This window comes from Bos grunniens, chromosome 19 (genome assembly GCF_055505025.1).
Source record: "Bos grunniens cultivar Pamir isolate PY7600 chromosome 19, Bosgru_T2T1.0, whole genome shotgun sequence".
NCBI lineage: Eukaryota > Metazoa > Chordata > Mammalia > Artiodactyla > Bovidae > Bos > Bos grunniens.
In genome coordinates, this window is record NC_141183.1 from 2890729 (window position 1) to 2906601 (window position 15873).

The 15873-nt window shown below is 42.9% G+C and overlaps 1 long non-coding RNA gene across 1 annotated transcript; it reads left to right on the forward strand.

The window, feature by feature from the left end:
* Window positions 1-3655: 3655 nt before the first annotated feature.
* Window positions 3656-11764, forward strand: LOC147350966 (uncharacterized). Its single transcript, XR_015147092.1, has 3 exons — window positions 3656-5885; window positions 7812-7963; window positions 10859-11764. It is a non-coding gene; the product is annotated as an uncharacterized LOC147350966 (long non-coding RNA).
* The last annotated feature ends 4109 nt before the right edge of the window (window positions 11765-15873 follow it).

The following is a 15873-nucleotide window of genomic DNA, read 5'->3' on the forward strand; positions in this document are numbered from 1 at the left end:
ATAGGAGGGAAGGGGGCAGGACACAGCCTTTGAAAAAATAACAGAGCCTGAGGACAAGACACAGACCTATTAGAACCAAATAGGTCCAAGACGGTGGGTGAATTCCACTGGGCCTTGAGCCTCAGTGTATGCTCATTGTAACACATCGGTTAAATGACACACCCACAGGCATCGCGGCAGTTCTGAGGCCAACCATAAAAATCAAAAAGTGGACAGTAGCCCAACTCCTGGGAATGTCTACCCATTTCCCAGAACAGTTGGAATAATCCTGCCACTCATTAGCCTATGAAATTACCCAGGTTAATCTTTACGATTAACCACACCGTATTTTGGGGCCTCTCACCTTCTGATATTGTCCACATCTTTTGTGTGGAGTGCATTAAATTCTAAATAAATCCACCCCTTACCTATCATTTTATCTCACTAAAGTCTTTCTGTGACGGGACACAAAGAACCTGAGGCTTGGTGTTGTGTTTTAAGACAGATATCACATTCCCTTGTGTGCTCAGTTGTAACCAACTCTTTGAGACCTCATGGATTTTAACCCACCAGGCTCTCTGTCCACTGGATTTTCAGGCAAAAATACTGGAATGGGTTGCCATTCCCTTTTCCAGGGGATCTTCCTGACCCAGGGATCAAACCTGTGTGTCCTGCGTTGCAGGAGCCTCCAGGGAAGCTCTTGAGTTCCTGGGATCACATAAAATCAGCATTTCTCATCTGCCTCCTTCCCTGGAAGATGCTGTATCAGTGCTCAGAAGTTCTGTTCCGCTTGTCCCACTCTTTCTACTTCACCCTTGCTTTCATATTCAGTTCTACTTCCTGATTCTCTCTCAGACAGGAAATATAGCATGGAAATCCAGCTCCCCCTTGCCAGAAACGAAAAGGCCTATGAAAACATAAAACACGTGAAATTTCTAATCCAGTTGCACAAAAGCAGCGGTTTCTAACTCAGACTTTTCCAAAGCGTGCTCTCCTATAGGGGAAACCCTGTGCATGCTTCTATTCACCTTAATAAAGAGATGCTAAGAAGGGTCAGAAGAGGTTGGAATACCCACCGAAGGTTAAACAGAGGATCCCTCGGTCTTGCTGGGTCATCCTTCATCTGAGTCACACCTCCTAGGATGCTGGTGGTGTTCTCAGCATCCCAATGTGACTCTCATGACTTACTTCTGAGATGTTACGTAAGGATGAAAGTGAGAGTATTAGTTGCTCATTTGTATCTGGCTCCTTGCAACCCCATGGATTGTAGCCCGCCAGGCTTCTCTGTCCATGGGACTCTTCAGGCAAGAATAGTGGAGTGGGTTGCTGTTTCCTTCTCCAGGGGATCTTCCCGACCCAGGGATCAAACCCGGGTCTCCTGCATTGCAGGCAGATTCTTTATTGTCTGAGCCACCAGGGAAGGCCACGTAAGGATGCTATCTATTTATGTAAACAAAGAGACTTGAAAGTAGTAACTCTTTTCCTGAGCCACATGTACTCTATCATAAATACTCTGTCCGATAACCTACAGAAGTCATCGTGATGATTATGCTATCTAATTTGGTAGCAAACACACACTCTCTGAACTCTTGAGTCTATTGACTGAAATAAAAAATTAACCTCTTAACATCTTATTGTGCCTGTAAAGATGCTACATAAAAGAGAAAGTGATATTTTTTAGGAGTCGAAGATTTTCAATCTAAAACAGAATCATCACATTCAGTCTTCTTACTCAACCCAGTCCAGAGACAGATCCTAAGAACTGGTGTGACCAGTATATCAGTATTCTTCATCCTGGAAATCTGTTACTTTCTTTTTGACTTCCAAAAGACGCTGTCCTACTGAGGCAGGTGATATCTGCCTGCTAATTACTGTAGCGTTTGTGGCTTGACTTTTAGGTTTTAAATCCTCTGGACATCTCAAATTCTAAGGACTAAAATCCTGACTGTGTTTTAAGTTCTTCTATTACTAATAAAATAAGACAGTGCATCTACATTCAAAACTGGTTTGGCTGATTTACAAAGTGGCTCAGTGGTAAAAGAACCTGCCTGCCAATGCAGGAGATGCAGGTTTGATCCTTGGGTCAGGAAGATTCCCTGGAGAAGGAAATGGCAAGCCTGGGAAATTCCATGGACAGAGGAGCCTGGCGGGCTATGGTCCATGGGGTTGCAAAACAGCCGTACAGGACTTAGTGACTAAACAATAACCACAGTGGATCCCATACAGTAGAAAGGCTGTGTCTTGAGCAGCTAAGACGATAAACAAGGCATTTGTCACTTTGTACATCCTGGTTGTGTAGATACAGCACTTTTATCTACTACCTCATCTTTCAAGTCATTGTTCTTGGTTAGATAGCAGCAGTATCAGCAGTTTAGTCGTTTGACCTCTTTGACCATTGAAAGCAATAAGGCCTGGCTTCCGAGAAGAGTTACGGGGCAGAGCTACAGCTCAGGATCTAATCCAGCCCTCTTACAGTCTCTTTCTGTTGCCGTTAAGTCGCAAAGTGGTGTCTGACTCTTTGGGACCCTATGAACTGCAGCATGCTAGGCTTCCCTGTCCTTCAGTGTCTCTTGGAGCTTGCTCAAACTCATGTCCATTGAGTGGGTGATGCCATCGAACCATCTCATCCTCTGTTGCCCTCTTCTCCTCCCGCCCTCAATCTTTCCCAGCATCAGGGCCTTTTCCAATGAGTCAGCATTTCACATCAGGTGACCAGATACTAGCCACTGGTTTATTGGCTGGTGACAAGGGCCTTGGCCCTTTGGCTTTGCAGGAAAGAATTCCTACAAAGACAAAAAGGGTGAAACACGTAAAATATTTATTAAGAGGAAAAAAGAGTACAGCACAGGTGAATAGACACACGGGTGGGCTCAGGGAGAGAGCCAGCCACTGCGTTGCATCCTCATGGTAGTTGGAATTACTTTTGTGGGGCACTTCTTCCTGGTTTCCTTTGGCCAATCATTCTGATTCGACTGGTTCACAATCCATATTTGGTGCATATCAGGATCCTCCCATATGTGCACATGCCATAGCCAAGATGGATCCTACCACAAAGGCATCTGGGTAGAATATCCTGCAAGGAGCATTTTCTGTGCATGTGTGGTTGAGAAGGCTCCTGACTTTGGGAAAGACAGATACGCGGTCTGAGTAGGGTCCAGCCTCCTCCCTTAATTGTCCTGCTATTCTTGTCTTGGAGTTTCAGGCAATAGGGAATGAATCTCCAATTGCTTTACTCTGGGGCGGGAGGGTGGGGTGGGGATGCTGGGGGCATCTGCTTCCTGCCTCAATCAGAATGCCAAATTATTTGTCCGAGGTGTAGACTGCTATTCAACCAAAAGAAGTGTATAGTAACATAGGATTTGTAACAAGGAAGGCAGACAAAGCGCAGGGTAGCCGGGCAAAGCCAGGGAAAGTTATTAATATAAACATGGGACAGATCTTGATAAGAGCTGCAGCCACTGAGCAAAATGTGTTTTTGTCTGGTGAAAGTGATGTTAGTTAATCTACAATCCATTTTTATTTTTAATTTATTTTTTTATCAAGATAACATTGGCTTCTAATATTATCTCAGCTTCCTGTGTACAACACTGATATTTCTACTTCTAAACGCAGTGTGCTCACCACAAAAATTTTAGTTTCCATCCATCTGGAACGACTGTTTAGGAACAGGTTTTTTTTTTTTTTTTTTAAAGAGGGGTACCTGAAAGTATGAATATGATGTTGAAGGCACATTGCTATTTTAATAGAAAATCTGAGAGTCTGTAGAATAGGATTGAGACGGTTTGTTGAGATGAATTTAGCCAGCCTCTGCCAGTGTTAATTACATACCAATTTCATTTATGGATGCAGCCTTCTTCTGTTTTACCTTTGATCTTTAATGTTTGTTCTTTTTCCATCTTTGAATTCTTCAAAATAAGTCTTAGTAGACTTTTTCCAAATGCTGGCATTGACACGAGTAGCCTATAATCTGTAGAGGGTTTGCAGTGATTGACATGCCAGGGTTTGTGAGTGGGAATTTTGTCATAACGCATGTCCTGCATCATCTGTAATTTTGTTTTACCAGTTCTGTAATTCAGACTTTTGCTTATTCAACTTGAAAAGGCAGGTTGCTTATTTCTTTCTCTTGCTTACAAAGCATCTTTGTGAGATGGAAAAAGAACCCTGATTTTGAGGGATACGTAAGGGCATATCTGTTGGAAAGCTTCTCTTGACCATCATCTGAGTGTAAAGTGTTTCCAGCTCGTAACGACAATGGCTGTCTCTTCCTGAAGACGGTGTGACAAAGCCGTCAGGCAGAAGCAGTGGTCCCCCGCCACCATACCGGGCAAGAGTCAGAATGCTGCGGTCCTCTCTGGCTATAGGTTTCCCTGTAGCTCCAAGCAAGGTTGCTACCCCTTGGCTGTTAGTAAGCATAGACCTGGGACTCTAGTGCAGGGCTATGTAATGAAGAACAGGAATTTCATGGGCTGTCACTCAGAATTGATTCTGGGAGCGGTGGGTTCACCTGCACACAGCCTAGACGCCGCCCCTTTTTGCGACCCGTCTGAGCTGGGATGTCCCCTTTCTTAGCGTCAGCTCTATTGTCATGAGTGAAAATATAGACCCCCTACATATTACATACAACCCAGGAAATACTTTGGCCACCTGATGCAAAGAGCCGACTCAGTGGAAAAGACCCTGATGCTGGGACAAATCGAGGGCAGGAGGAACAGGGGGAGACAGAGAATGAGATGATTGGATGGCATCACTGACTCAATGGACATGAGTTTGAGCAAACTCAGGGAGATGATGAAGGACAGGGGAACCTGGTGTGTTGCAGTCCATGGGGGTCGCGAAGAGTCAGACACGACTGAGCCACTGAACAACAATGTGTGTTACTGTGTTTGGTGTTTTCACTAAAATGCCTCACCTTTTCTTTTTTTGACCAAATAGTCTCTTACTCATGCTGGGACCCCAGTGCTATCTCTGCTGACAAGATTTTCTTTTTTTCCTCCAGCAGAACCAATTGTTCCCTTATTTGTGCCCCTACAGAAACGTATCTGAATTTTTTACCTAGCATTCTTTCAAAACAGAGGAATGAACCCAATTCTAAGGGCCCAGAGAAATCACTGAAATAGTCATGAAGGGTAATTTTCAATGTAACAAGCACTTTATCATTCTTATTATGGTCCAGGCTTATTGTGTTTACAAATATTAACTCATTGACCCCACCTAGCAACTGATGAGATAGGTACTGTTACTATTCCCACTCACTGGATGAGAACACATAGAGGCACAGAGTTTGAGATGCTCAAGGTCACACATGGACCAGGATTTGAACCTCGGTGGTCCAATTCCCCAGTCGATGACCTTGTCAACTCCAGCGCTACATCATGTCCTTCTGATGAAGGCCAGTCTTCAGGGCATGTATGACAGCAGAATTTCAGGCGCATGGAATCGTTTCAAAGCCACTAGTAAGGGATTAGTCTCCTTGTTGTTCATGAGCCCATGCAGCCATAGAACATAGCCACTAGGTTCCCTTTGATCTGCAGTGCTGGCTCAGAGTCGCACAGGATCTCTTTACTCAGGTAAAGCAGCGGCCAGAACACTGTGTTCTCAAGGGAACCTGGTGCCTCCCCGAGTGGAGGAGTTGGCCGGGTCTCATGATTTATGAAGCCACAGGCTAAATGGAACTCCAGTTGCTTGGCGACCAGGTGTTTCTATACCGTATGGTTGCCCAGGGCATCTCCTAGGGATGGAGCTCGGTAGTTGAAAGTCCACGGCTTGGGCATGACTTTTTCCTTCCTGGGAAAATGGGCTTTGAGATGGTTTAACATGATCCAGAAAGTGCAGGCTGTATGTAAACCTGCATCTTTTGGGGTATGTTTTTTTCCCTGATGGCAGTTCTTCATGGTCAGTTACCTTTGGTGAGTATATATTGACTAAAGATGAATAGGTTTGGACCATAGCTAATAATGCATTTGAGTCTTTAGGCTACTATTCCTTTGATGAATGCTTTGCTAAATGAGTTGAGGAATCATTACAGACTAATCCTGCACTTCATGTTTTAGTTCTGTGTTTCCCTTCTGATTAGAAATGTAATTATTTCAAAAGTGGTAGACATTCACTGCTGCTGCTAAGTCACGTCAGTTGTGTCCGACTCTGTGCGGCCCCATGGACTGTAGCCCACCAGGCTCCTCCGTCCATGGGATTTCCCAGGCAAGAATACTGGAGTGGGGTGCCATCGCCTTCTCCGATACAGTCACTATGTACTTACTATTCAAACATTACAGAAAACCAAGCGGATAATAAAGGCCTCTATAAATAGCTTCTCAAAGACAACTGGAACAACAGTTTGATATACTCCTCTCATTTTAATGCATGCAATAAATTTATACACATATGTTTAGCATATTGCTTCCTGGGCAGTAAAGAATCCTGCCAATGCAGGAGATGCCAATTGGATCCCTGGGTGGGGAAGATCCCCTGGAGAAAGAAAGAGCAACCCACTCCAGTACTCTTGCCTGGAGAATCCCATGGACAGAGGAGCCCGATGGGCTACAGTCCCTAGGGTTGCAAAGAGTCGAACAAGACTGGGAAACTGAGCCTGCACATATATATCATATTATTATTGGTAATAATTTTAAATGAGATTATATTGTATATACTGTTTTAAACTGTGCTTTTTAACTAAGCAATAATTACTGAGTGCAAAAGCACTCAGTAAGTACTCCATCTCATAATTTCTCTTGCATAAGGGAATCCGATAGTTAAATATTGCCAATTTCATACCTCCAAAATGTTCCATATTGTAATAAAAAAAAACAACCTTTGACATGGAAAAAAATTGTCACCTTAAGGAAAAAAAAAATAAGGTTTCTCTAAACTTCCTCCACCTTAATTTTGCAATGTTACTAGATCACCAAATTGAACCAGCAAGTTACACAAGAACTTTCTATTCACCTTTAATTTAAAAGTGAAAGTGAAGTCGCTCAGTCGTGTCCGACTCTTTGCGACCCCGTGGACTGTAGCCCACCAGGCTCCTCCATCCATGGGATTTCCCAGGCAAGAATACTGGAGTGGGGTGCCATCGCCTTCTCCATTTAATTTAAACACATGCACAAAATACACATGACCTCTCCTCAAATCGAAAACCAGAAAACAAAACCTTCGCAGAAGTTCCTATTAAACTTTCAAGGCAAATAAGTTTAATAATTTAAATTAAACACACACACACAAATAGATGGGGAAAAAAACATTTCTAAGAATAGAATAACAATGACCAGGGTTTACAGTGAATTCCTCTTTTATCAGATCTTTGCCATCTTCCCTAATTATTTTTTAAACACTTTAGAACATCTGGAAATTTCCATACAGGGTAACTTTCCCGTAAAGAGATTTCGAACAAAATGTAGCACCGTCAGGAGATAGTGATCAGCATGGGGAAGAGATCACACCAGTTAAAAAGTATTTGAAGAATACGGGCTTATAGCCAGGGCAACAGAAAATAGAGCAGGTCTCTGTCTCCCTCCCCTCCTTCTGCCCTCTTCCTCCCTCTGTACGAACGTTTGCAGGTTGGTTAAAAAAGAGCTTTCACTCTCTCCTTCCTCCTTCCTCCCTTTCTTTTCTTCTCTTTTTCTGTCTGTCATGAGGGCTACATTAGAATTAGTGAGAAGACAACTCAAGGAACCAGATCACAATATAAGGAGAATTACTTGTGGTCAGACATGAATGAAATCAGTCGTTTGCATTGGATGGTGGTAAGGATGATGATGTTGGTGTTATGAACAACATAAAAAATAATAATTAAGCTGTACTGATCATCATTAAGTGCATTTCCTGCATCATCACAGTGAATCTTGGCAAGAGCCTCATGAACTATTTCTGTTATCCCCACTCTACTGATCGGAAAATCATGACATTAAAGCTTCTTGCATGCGTCTCGAGATCAGCCTGGATGCAGAGCTGAGCTACATCACAGAGGCACACCTCAGAGACTAAACTCGTAAGCACTTTGCTTAGTGAACGGTAGTGAATCATCTGTTACTGAATTGGCCATTGAATCATCTGTATAAATATTTAGTAATCTCTCCAGCAAATACTCAAAGCCATTGTGATAATAAGAATGCAGTGGGATTCAAACAGCTGATGACTCTTTGGATTAGATCTCATTGGTTTCATATTTTACGACCAATCAGACACAAAGGTCACGGTTTCTGAGTTGGCAACTTTAGAAACCTTCTTCAAACATTTTCGTAATTAGGATGGCTCCTCCTTACACACACATATACACACATCATTTCATACCTGCTTCCCACTCCTGGTGCATGGAGCACAGCTTAATAATCAATAGACTCTTTTTGTTTGCTTTAGAAATACAACATCTGTTTTGTTTATTAATTATTTTGGTCACACCGTGAGGCATGTAGGAATCTTAGTTCCCCGACCAGGGATTGAACCGGTGCCCCCGTCCCCACCCCCACCCCCATTGGAACCGGTGCCCCGTCCCCACCCCCACCCCCATTGGAAGCTCGAAGTTTTAGCCGCTTGACCACCAGGGAGGTCGTGATAATCAGCAGACTTTGGAAGATGCCCTCCTCGAGGCAGATCTGATGCAGGAAACCTCTGCTCGTCTTCAGAGCTGCCTTTTTAAAAGTCTTTCTCGTCACAGTGATGACGAAGAGCAGCTGTGCCTCTTTGATGCTTCTCCATTTGTTCACCTGAAAGAAGGTCTTCCGAGGATCAGAGCCGGGCAGCCAGTGGGGACCCAGTCTCTGCTTTAAACATCCTCAGGACCCAGCGTGTGGGGCTCTCAGAAGAGTGTGTGAGCAACATGAGTCATTAAGTGGCAACATTTCATTACTGAAATAATGGATATAATATGTTACATAACGTCAGGTTTTCCAAGCGTGTAGTAACTTCTCAGTGTGTATAATATACTTCTCTTCAAAAACATACATTGGAGTACTCTGTATTTTCTGTGTTCTAGAATGTGTATGGATTTGACTCTCTGTGTGTGTGTGTGTTTGTGTATTAAATCAGGGGTCCCCAGCCTACTGAATCCAATGCCTGATGATCTGAGGTGGTGCTGATGTAATAATAATATAAGTAAAGTGAACAAAAAATGCAATGAGCTTGAATCATCCCCAAACCATCCCTCTCATCCCCACCCTGATCCTTGGAAAAACTGTCTTGCATCAAACTGGTCCCTGATGCCAAAAATGTTGGGGATTGCTGTTAAAAGATATATTTCCTATATTTCCCTTTCTTAAACTGGAGCCTAAAATTTCTGAGTGGGACTCATCACATAAATAAAACAAAGTTCTACCTGAACAGGCTTTCAAAACCTGCAGAAATATGATAAGAATACTTAGAAATACTCATGAAAAGTTTTTTTTAAACATTTAAACTACTGAATCTCAGACAACTGCTAAATTAAAATTCTGAAAACTCCATCAACTCTGCCAGAAATATTTTACATCAGCATCTCTTCTACAAAATAAACCTGTGTGTGTTCATTTTATATGGATTCTTTTCCACTCTCCCCTGCCTTTCCCGAGGAGCCAACTGTTAAAAGAACCACAAGAAACCCCTTTGAAAGGACAGTGCATTTGATTATTTTTATGGGCGGCACGTTTTTATTTCAGTAAGATTTGTTTCCCAATGGAGTTCACTGGCATTAAAGCCAGCTCTGAGTCCTGGGTTTTAGATAAGTTGACAGTGAGGTGGTTCTGATAACATGTGATTACCCTGGCACGTCCCTAGCAGCCCCTGGGGCCATTTTCCATGCCATTCAATTACCATCGTGACTAACATTCTGCGCTCTGAAGAGCTTTCATCAGATGGGGCAGTGAGGCATTATTTTAAAATAGAATGCCTGTAAGAAAGCGCCTTCATTTCCTCCCATTGTGAGATGTTCCTTTTAAGTGTGCATCACCCAGACACCGTCCACTTTCTTCCTTGACTCCTGACAGTGTCTGAGGTTCTCCTGAGAGGTCAGCCTTTAACGTTCAGACGAGAAAAGGAACAGGGAACTTCGTGGGTATCTCAGAGTCCGGTTGAGGGAAACGTAAAGAGCTTTGGCCCGGCCACTGCATTCGCTCCCCATCTCTGCACACCTCGCTTTCCAAGCTGACTCCAATGCTCTGTCGCTTGGTTTGAATCTTTGCGACCCCACGGACTGTAGCCCGCCAGGCTCCTCTGTCCATGGGACTTTTCAGGCAAGGACCCTGGAGTGGGCTGCCATTTCCTCCTCCAGGGGCTCTTCACTACCCCGGGATGGAAGCTGCATTTCCCGTGTCTCTTGCATTGCAGGCAGATGCTTTACCCATCGGGCCATTGGGGAGGCACTTCCAGGCTAAAGAAGACACTTAAAATACAACATTATTTCAAGAACTGCAGAAGAGTGAAATAGCTTAGTCAGCTCCCGAAAATTTTCCATTGATTTGACAAAACATAAATTAATTCACAAATTATGGTGACTAATGACATATCTGTAAATATTTACCTGTGTGACGTTCAGATTTGCTTTAGAGAAAATCCCTATATAGATTCTAAGTCTATAGATTTATAGATAGATTAAAACCTATACAGAGAGGCTATATTAAAATCTATAAATCAATGAAGAATGATAGCTGGGTTCCCAAAACATATAAGGGGCTGCTTTTTTTTTTTTTTCATCTTAAACTGAGGTCCATTTCTCAGGTTGATGAGAAATATTGAGGTTTGACATGGTGAGTTAGATAAAAATACTCCCTTGGGTAAAGATGGCTCTCTCTCTTATTTTTTTGGAGGATATTTACTTGGAAGATATGTACTTATAGGTATATAACCTGAGAGACACAAGAAATAACCTGAAAAGAACATACATTGCGATAAGTACCTTTGTCCTGAATTACAGAGACTAAAGTTTTGATCCAGAAAAGAAGACTGCATAATTCACTCAGATCCATGATTTTGCTTTAAAGTCAATGCCATTGCCAACTGGTTACCTCTCCAACCTTTTTATTGCAAACTTCCATTGAAATTGCACAACTTCTCCATTTGTTAAGCATGCAGCATTGACCTCCAATCCTGTATATTGAGCTCCAATACTTTGGTCACCTGATGCAAAGAGCAGACTCACTGGAAAAGCCCCCGATGCTGGGAAAGATTGAGGGCAAGAAGAGAAGGGGATGACAGAAGGAGGGTGGTTGGATGGCATCATCGACTCAACGGAACTGAGTTTGAGCAAACTCCAGAGTCTGAAGGACAGGGAAGCCTGGCGTGCTGCAGACCCTGGGGTCGCAGAGAGTCGGACACCACTGAGCGACTGAGCAACAGCAATGGCATCATGACCTCCAGTTGTTCTCAAAGGAGGATTTCTTTGGCAAAGCAACTTTATCTATTGCTAAAGAAGCCCACTCAATCATAAATGTCTAAGACAGGAAATGGCATTTCCTCTTCATGTTCTCCCTTTCAAGTTCAAAAAGGGACGAAAGAAATTTCTGTATGAAAAGCCCTTTGTATTTCGATGTAGCCTCGAACGACAGACTGACACTGATCTCCCGGATCCTGGGGAATCGTGAGCCGTTTCAAATGATGATTGTTCTAAACAAGCATTTGAGTCACAGGGACATTTTTGTATCTGCTCTACCGATTCTGTTAAGGTCACCTTTTGGCAATTAGTGGTGTTCTTCTGTGCTAATCCTTGAATAACGTGTGCTCACTTACTTTTTCAGTGTTTTTGAACAGTGCGTCCTTACTTCAGAACAGCACAGTATATGTTTCGTTTTGTTTTTTAATAAAGTAGCTTCTTCACACTGGCATCATTCCTTTGTTATTCTATGTAATAGTCCATTACCACGAATCACAAGACACTGATTATATTAATATCATATGTGAAAAAACTGCTCCACAGCCACATCTGGATGCAAGTAATTGTGGTCTACCTCAGCACAGCGCACCTCCCTCACTTTTTCCTTTGTAATGTAACTTTAAAAAAATGGTTTAAGTAAAAAGAGCCACTAATCTAAACCCCTTTTATCTCCCAAACTCACATCCCCCAAAATGCTCTTTATCTTCCAAAACCCTACCCAGGAAAAAGAAATACATTTATAAAAAGACAGATTTTGCTGATAGTTTTTTCATCTTCTTTCCTTCCCGTCTTTCTGATGAATAGTTGAGTAAAAGATTCTTTGTGTGACAATAAATATCCAGACTGGAAATTTCACTTTGTCTTTTCTTTAACTTCTCCTTTGCATTATGTTATGAAATAGATGGACTTCCCTGATGGCTCAGACGGTAGAGAATCTGCCTGCAATGCAGGGGACCCAGGTTCAATCCCTAGGTTGGGAAAATCCCCTGGAGAAGAGAATGGATACTCACTTCAGTATTCTTGCCTGGAGAATCCCATGGACAGAGGGGCCTGGCAGGTGACTGTTCTTGGGATAGATAGACACAGAGATGCAGTAAAGCAAGGCACCTTCTTCTCGCCTTTTCAGATGGAGCTCTTTTGGAAAGAGACAGTAGAAGAGTCAAACCATCATAGGTTTGAACGGGGCATTCATCCCTGCTGTCATGGTGTAGCACTCACTGATAAATTCACTCTATTTGGCTTTAACACAAAGCCTGGAAAATTCACAGAACCTCGAACTGGGTAAACAGTCATTACAATGAACGTTTTCTAGGAAAAAAAATTGTTGTTTTTGAGAGGGGGAGATAGTTGTCCTTATGGAGTATATATTTTAGAATACATGATTTCCATCAGAAAACATGCTTACTTCCTTAAAAGAATTTTTCTTCAGTGGCCATTGCTGAGGATGTTACATATCTCAGGGTACTATTCTAAAAATCTTTTGATCACATTTGTGAGAGTGAGGTTGTCAAGAACCCCAAAGTAATTATTCTAACAGTTTTATGTATGTATAGATCAAGGGTCTGTAAACCATGGTCTTCCAGCCAAAAAGCCTGTTTTTGTAAATAACCTTTTATGGAACACATAGCCTTACTTATTTTTTTCTTATCGTCTATGACTGCCTTTGAGATACTATTACAGAGTTGAATTGCTGTGACAGAGACCCAGTGAGGCCCCGAAAACTTAAGATACTGACTACCTGGCCCTTAAAGAAAAATGCTTGCTGACACTTGGTATAGATGATCAGCCTCGACTGACTCAGCTGACAATGAAACAATATATTCAAATATTTAAAAGTTTCAGACACAGAAGACAATCAAATACTTTCCTTCCAGAGCTGAAATTTAGTTTTGTTGAGACAGAAAGAAAGAATTGAATACATTCATCTACGCTCTTATGTTTTTTTAAAACCCTGAAGAATTTCAATGATGCTCCTTAGTAAGACTTCGAAAAATTTCCCAATTCATCTCATGGATGGGACCGAATGTTGGCAGACCCTCTTTATCCAAACTTGGCTGTCTTTTGGGGTTGGGGGTAAACAGAGGACTCAAGATAAGAGCTTCTTTTCATTTTGGCAACGGAGAACAGCGTTGTCCCATTTCTGACAAGTCATCCCATTTTGGACACCTCAACAGACAGGCAAGTAGCATTTCATTTCATGAGGCAACAAATGAATCCGAGGTGTTGCATTAATGCTTTTATTTCAGTTGCTGGAGAATCCCTTGCATCACTCTGAATTTCAGAACTAGATGAGGCAGGATGTGCATGGCTTGTGATTTCATAAACAACCACATTATCTGTTCCACCCAATGCAAGCAAAGCCATGGGACTGTTTCCAGTGCTGGTATTGACTCTGCTCTTTCTGCTGCAAAATGAACGCTCGCTGTCCTAAGGGCCTGCACAAAAGCAGGGCCCGCTATAGGTCTCACCCACAGCATCAGTCCGGACAGTCTGTGCATTGACAATCTGATACAGAGCAAGGATGAAGGGCCTGTGTTTTGAAATATTAATAGATGTGCAGGCAAGTTCGCAGACTACTCCTTTCCCTTGCAAATTAAAATCTCTCTGGAGCTGGCCAGTTAAATCATTCTCTGCCAGAACAAACATGAAGACAAGATGTAGTGCTCAGGGGAAAAAGCATCAGTCAGTATTGCTGTAACACGTCTCTGGAATCCATCACTTAGTATCAGAAGGTGACATTAAGAATAAACATCGGGGACTTCCCTGGCGATCACAGTTCAGTTGCTCGGTCGTGTCCGACTCTTTGCGACCCCATGGACGGCAGCACAACAGGCTTCCCTGTCTATCACCGACCCCCGGAGCTTGCTCAAACTCATGATCACCCTGGAGATCCAGTGCTTTGCAGTTCAGGGGGTACAGGTTCGACCCCTGGTCTGGGAACTAAGATCCCACATGCCTCAGGGCAACGAAGCCCATGTGCCGTAAGTAAGATCCAGTGCAGTCAAGCAGAGAAAGAATAATTATCGTCACACCTGCAGATTTCAAGACTCTTACAGAAGAAAGGTGGGCTTCCCCCATGGCTCAGCAGTAAAGAATCCACCTGCAAGGCAGGAGACACGGGTTTGACCCCTGCGTCAGGAAGATCTCCTGGAGAAGGATATGGTAACTGACTCCAGCATTCTTACCTGGGAAATCCCATGGACAGAAGAGCCTGGTGGGCTACAGTCCATGGGGTCGCAAAGAGTCGGACGAGACTTAGCAACTAAACAACAGCAACAGCAAAAGGAAAGTATGTTAAAGTCTAACCTCAAAGAGAACTTTGAAACGTTTATGAATACTGTTTAAAATCAGGGAAAACATCCCCCGAAATGTCTAAGACATTTCCAACCACCTGGGATCTACCTTAGCTCTTGTGAATTTTGGCACTAGATTAGAGAAGGCTGTACTAACACGAAATACTTCTCTGGTTTTCAGGGACGAAATGAAAAAAAAAAACAAACAAACAAAAAAACAACATTGTAAATTAGATTGAATTCCTACCGTCAATAGTTATTATCTAACGACACTGCTTTGGAGACACAGGACTAAACAATATTGCTGCCCTCTAACTGAGAAGGATTCTCAAAGGCCAAACAATCCTCTCTCTTGTATTAGATTTAAGAGACACAGATGAGGACTGTGAATCTTCATGAAATCTCGGCGTTTGACTGATCGATTCCAGCCCCTCTAAGCCTTCAGGTTGGTCCATCATCCCTCCAAATGCACCAAAAACTCTTCCTGGACAAAGACAAATACAAACAAGCAGAAGGTGCTTTCCTAACATTTGTGGAATCCAGGGTAAGAGTTAAAATCAAGAGCCACATACCATATGCTTAACCATTTAAATCATATACCATGCTAAGAACAATTCAATACAATGTTTTGTATTCTACTGTCTTAAGAACTGATGCTTTTGAACTGTGTGGTGTTGGAGAAGACTCTTGAGAGTCCCTCGGACTGCAAGGAGATCCAACCAGTCCATCCTAAAGGAGATCAGTCCTGGGTGTTCACTGGAAGGACTGATGCTGAAGCTGAAACTCCAATATTTTGGCCACCTCATGCAAAGAGCTGACTCATTTGAAAAGATCCTGATGCTGGGAAAGATTGAGGGCAGGAGAAGGGGACGACAGAGGATGAGATGGCTGGATGGCATCACCGACTCGATGGACATGAGTTTGAGTGCACTCCAGGAGTTGGTGATGGACAGGCAGGCCTGGCGTGCTGTGATTCATGGGGTCGCAAAGAGTCGGACACGACTGAGCAACTGAACTGAACTGAACTGAACTGTCTTAACAAATACAGCTGTTTTATGACTTAAAGAGTCAACTTTGGATTTAGAATTTTCAGCCTTTGGAGTTTCTCACTAGTGCTTTGAAACATTCACCTGCCTATTATTTGGTTGTTGCTGCCTGTGGGCTTTCTCTAATTGCAGGAGTGGGACTACTCTCCAATCGCAGGCGTGGGCTCCTCACCGCCATGCCTGCTCTTGCTGCAGCTCCAAGGCTCTGGCGAGCAGGCTC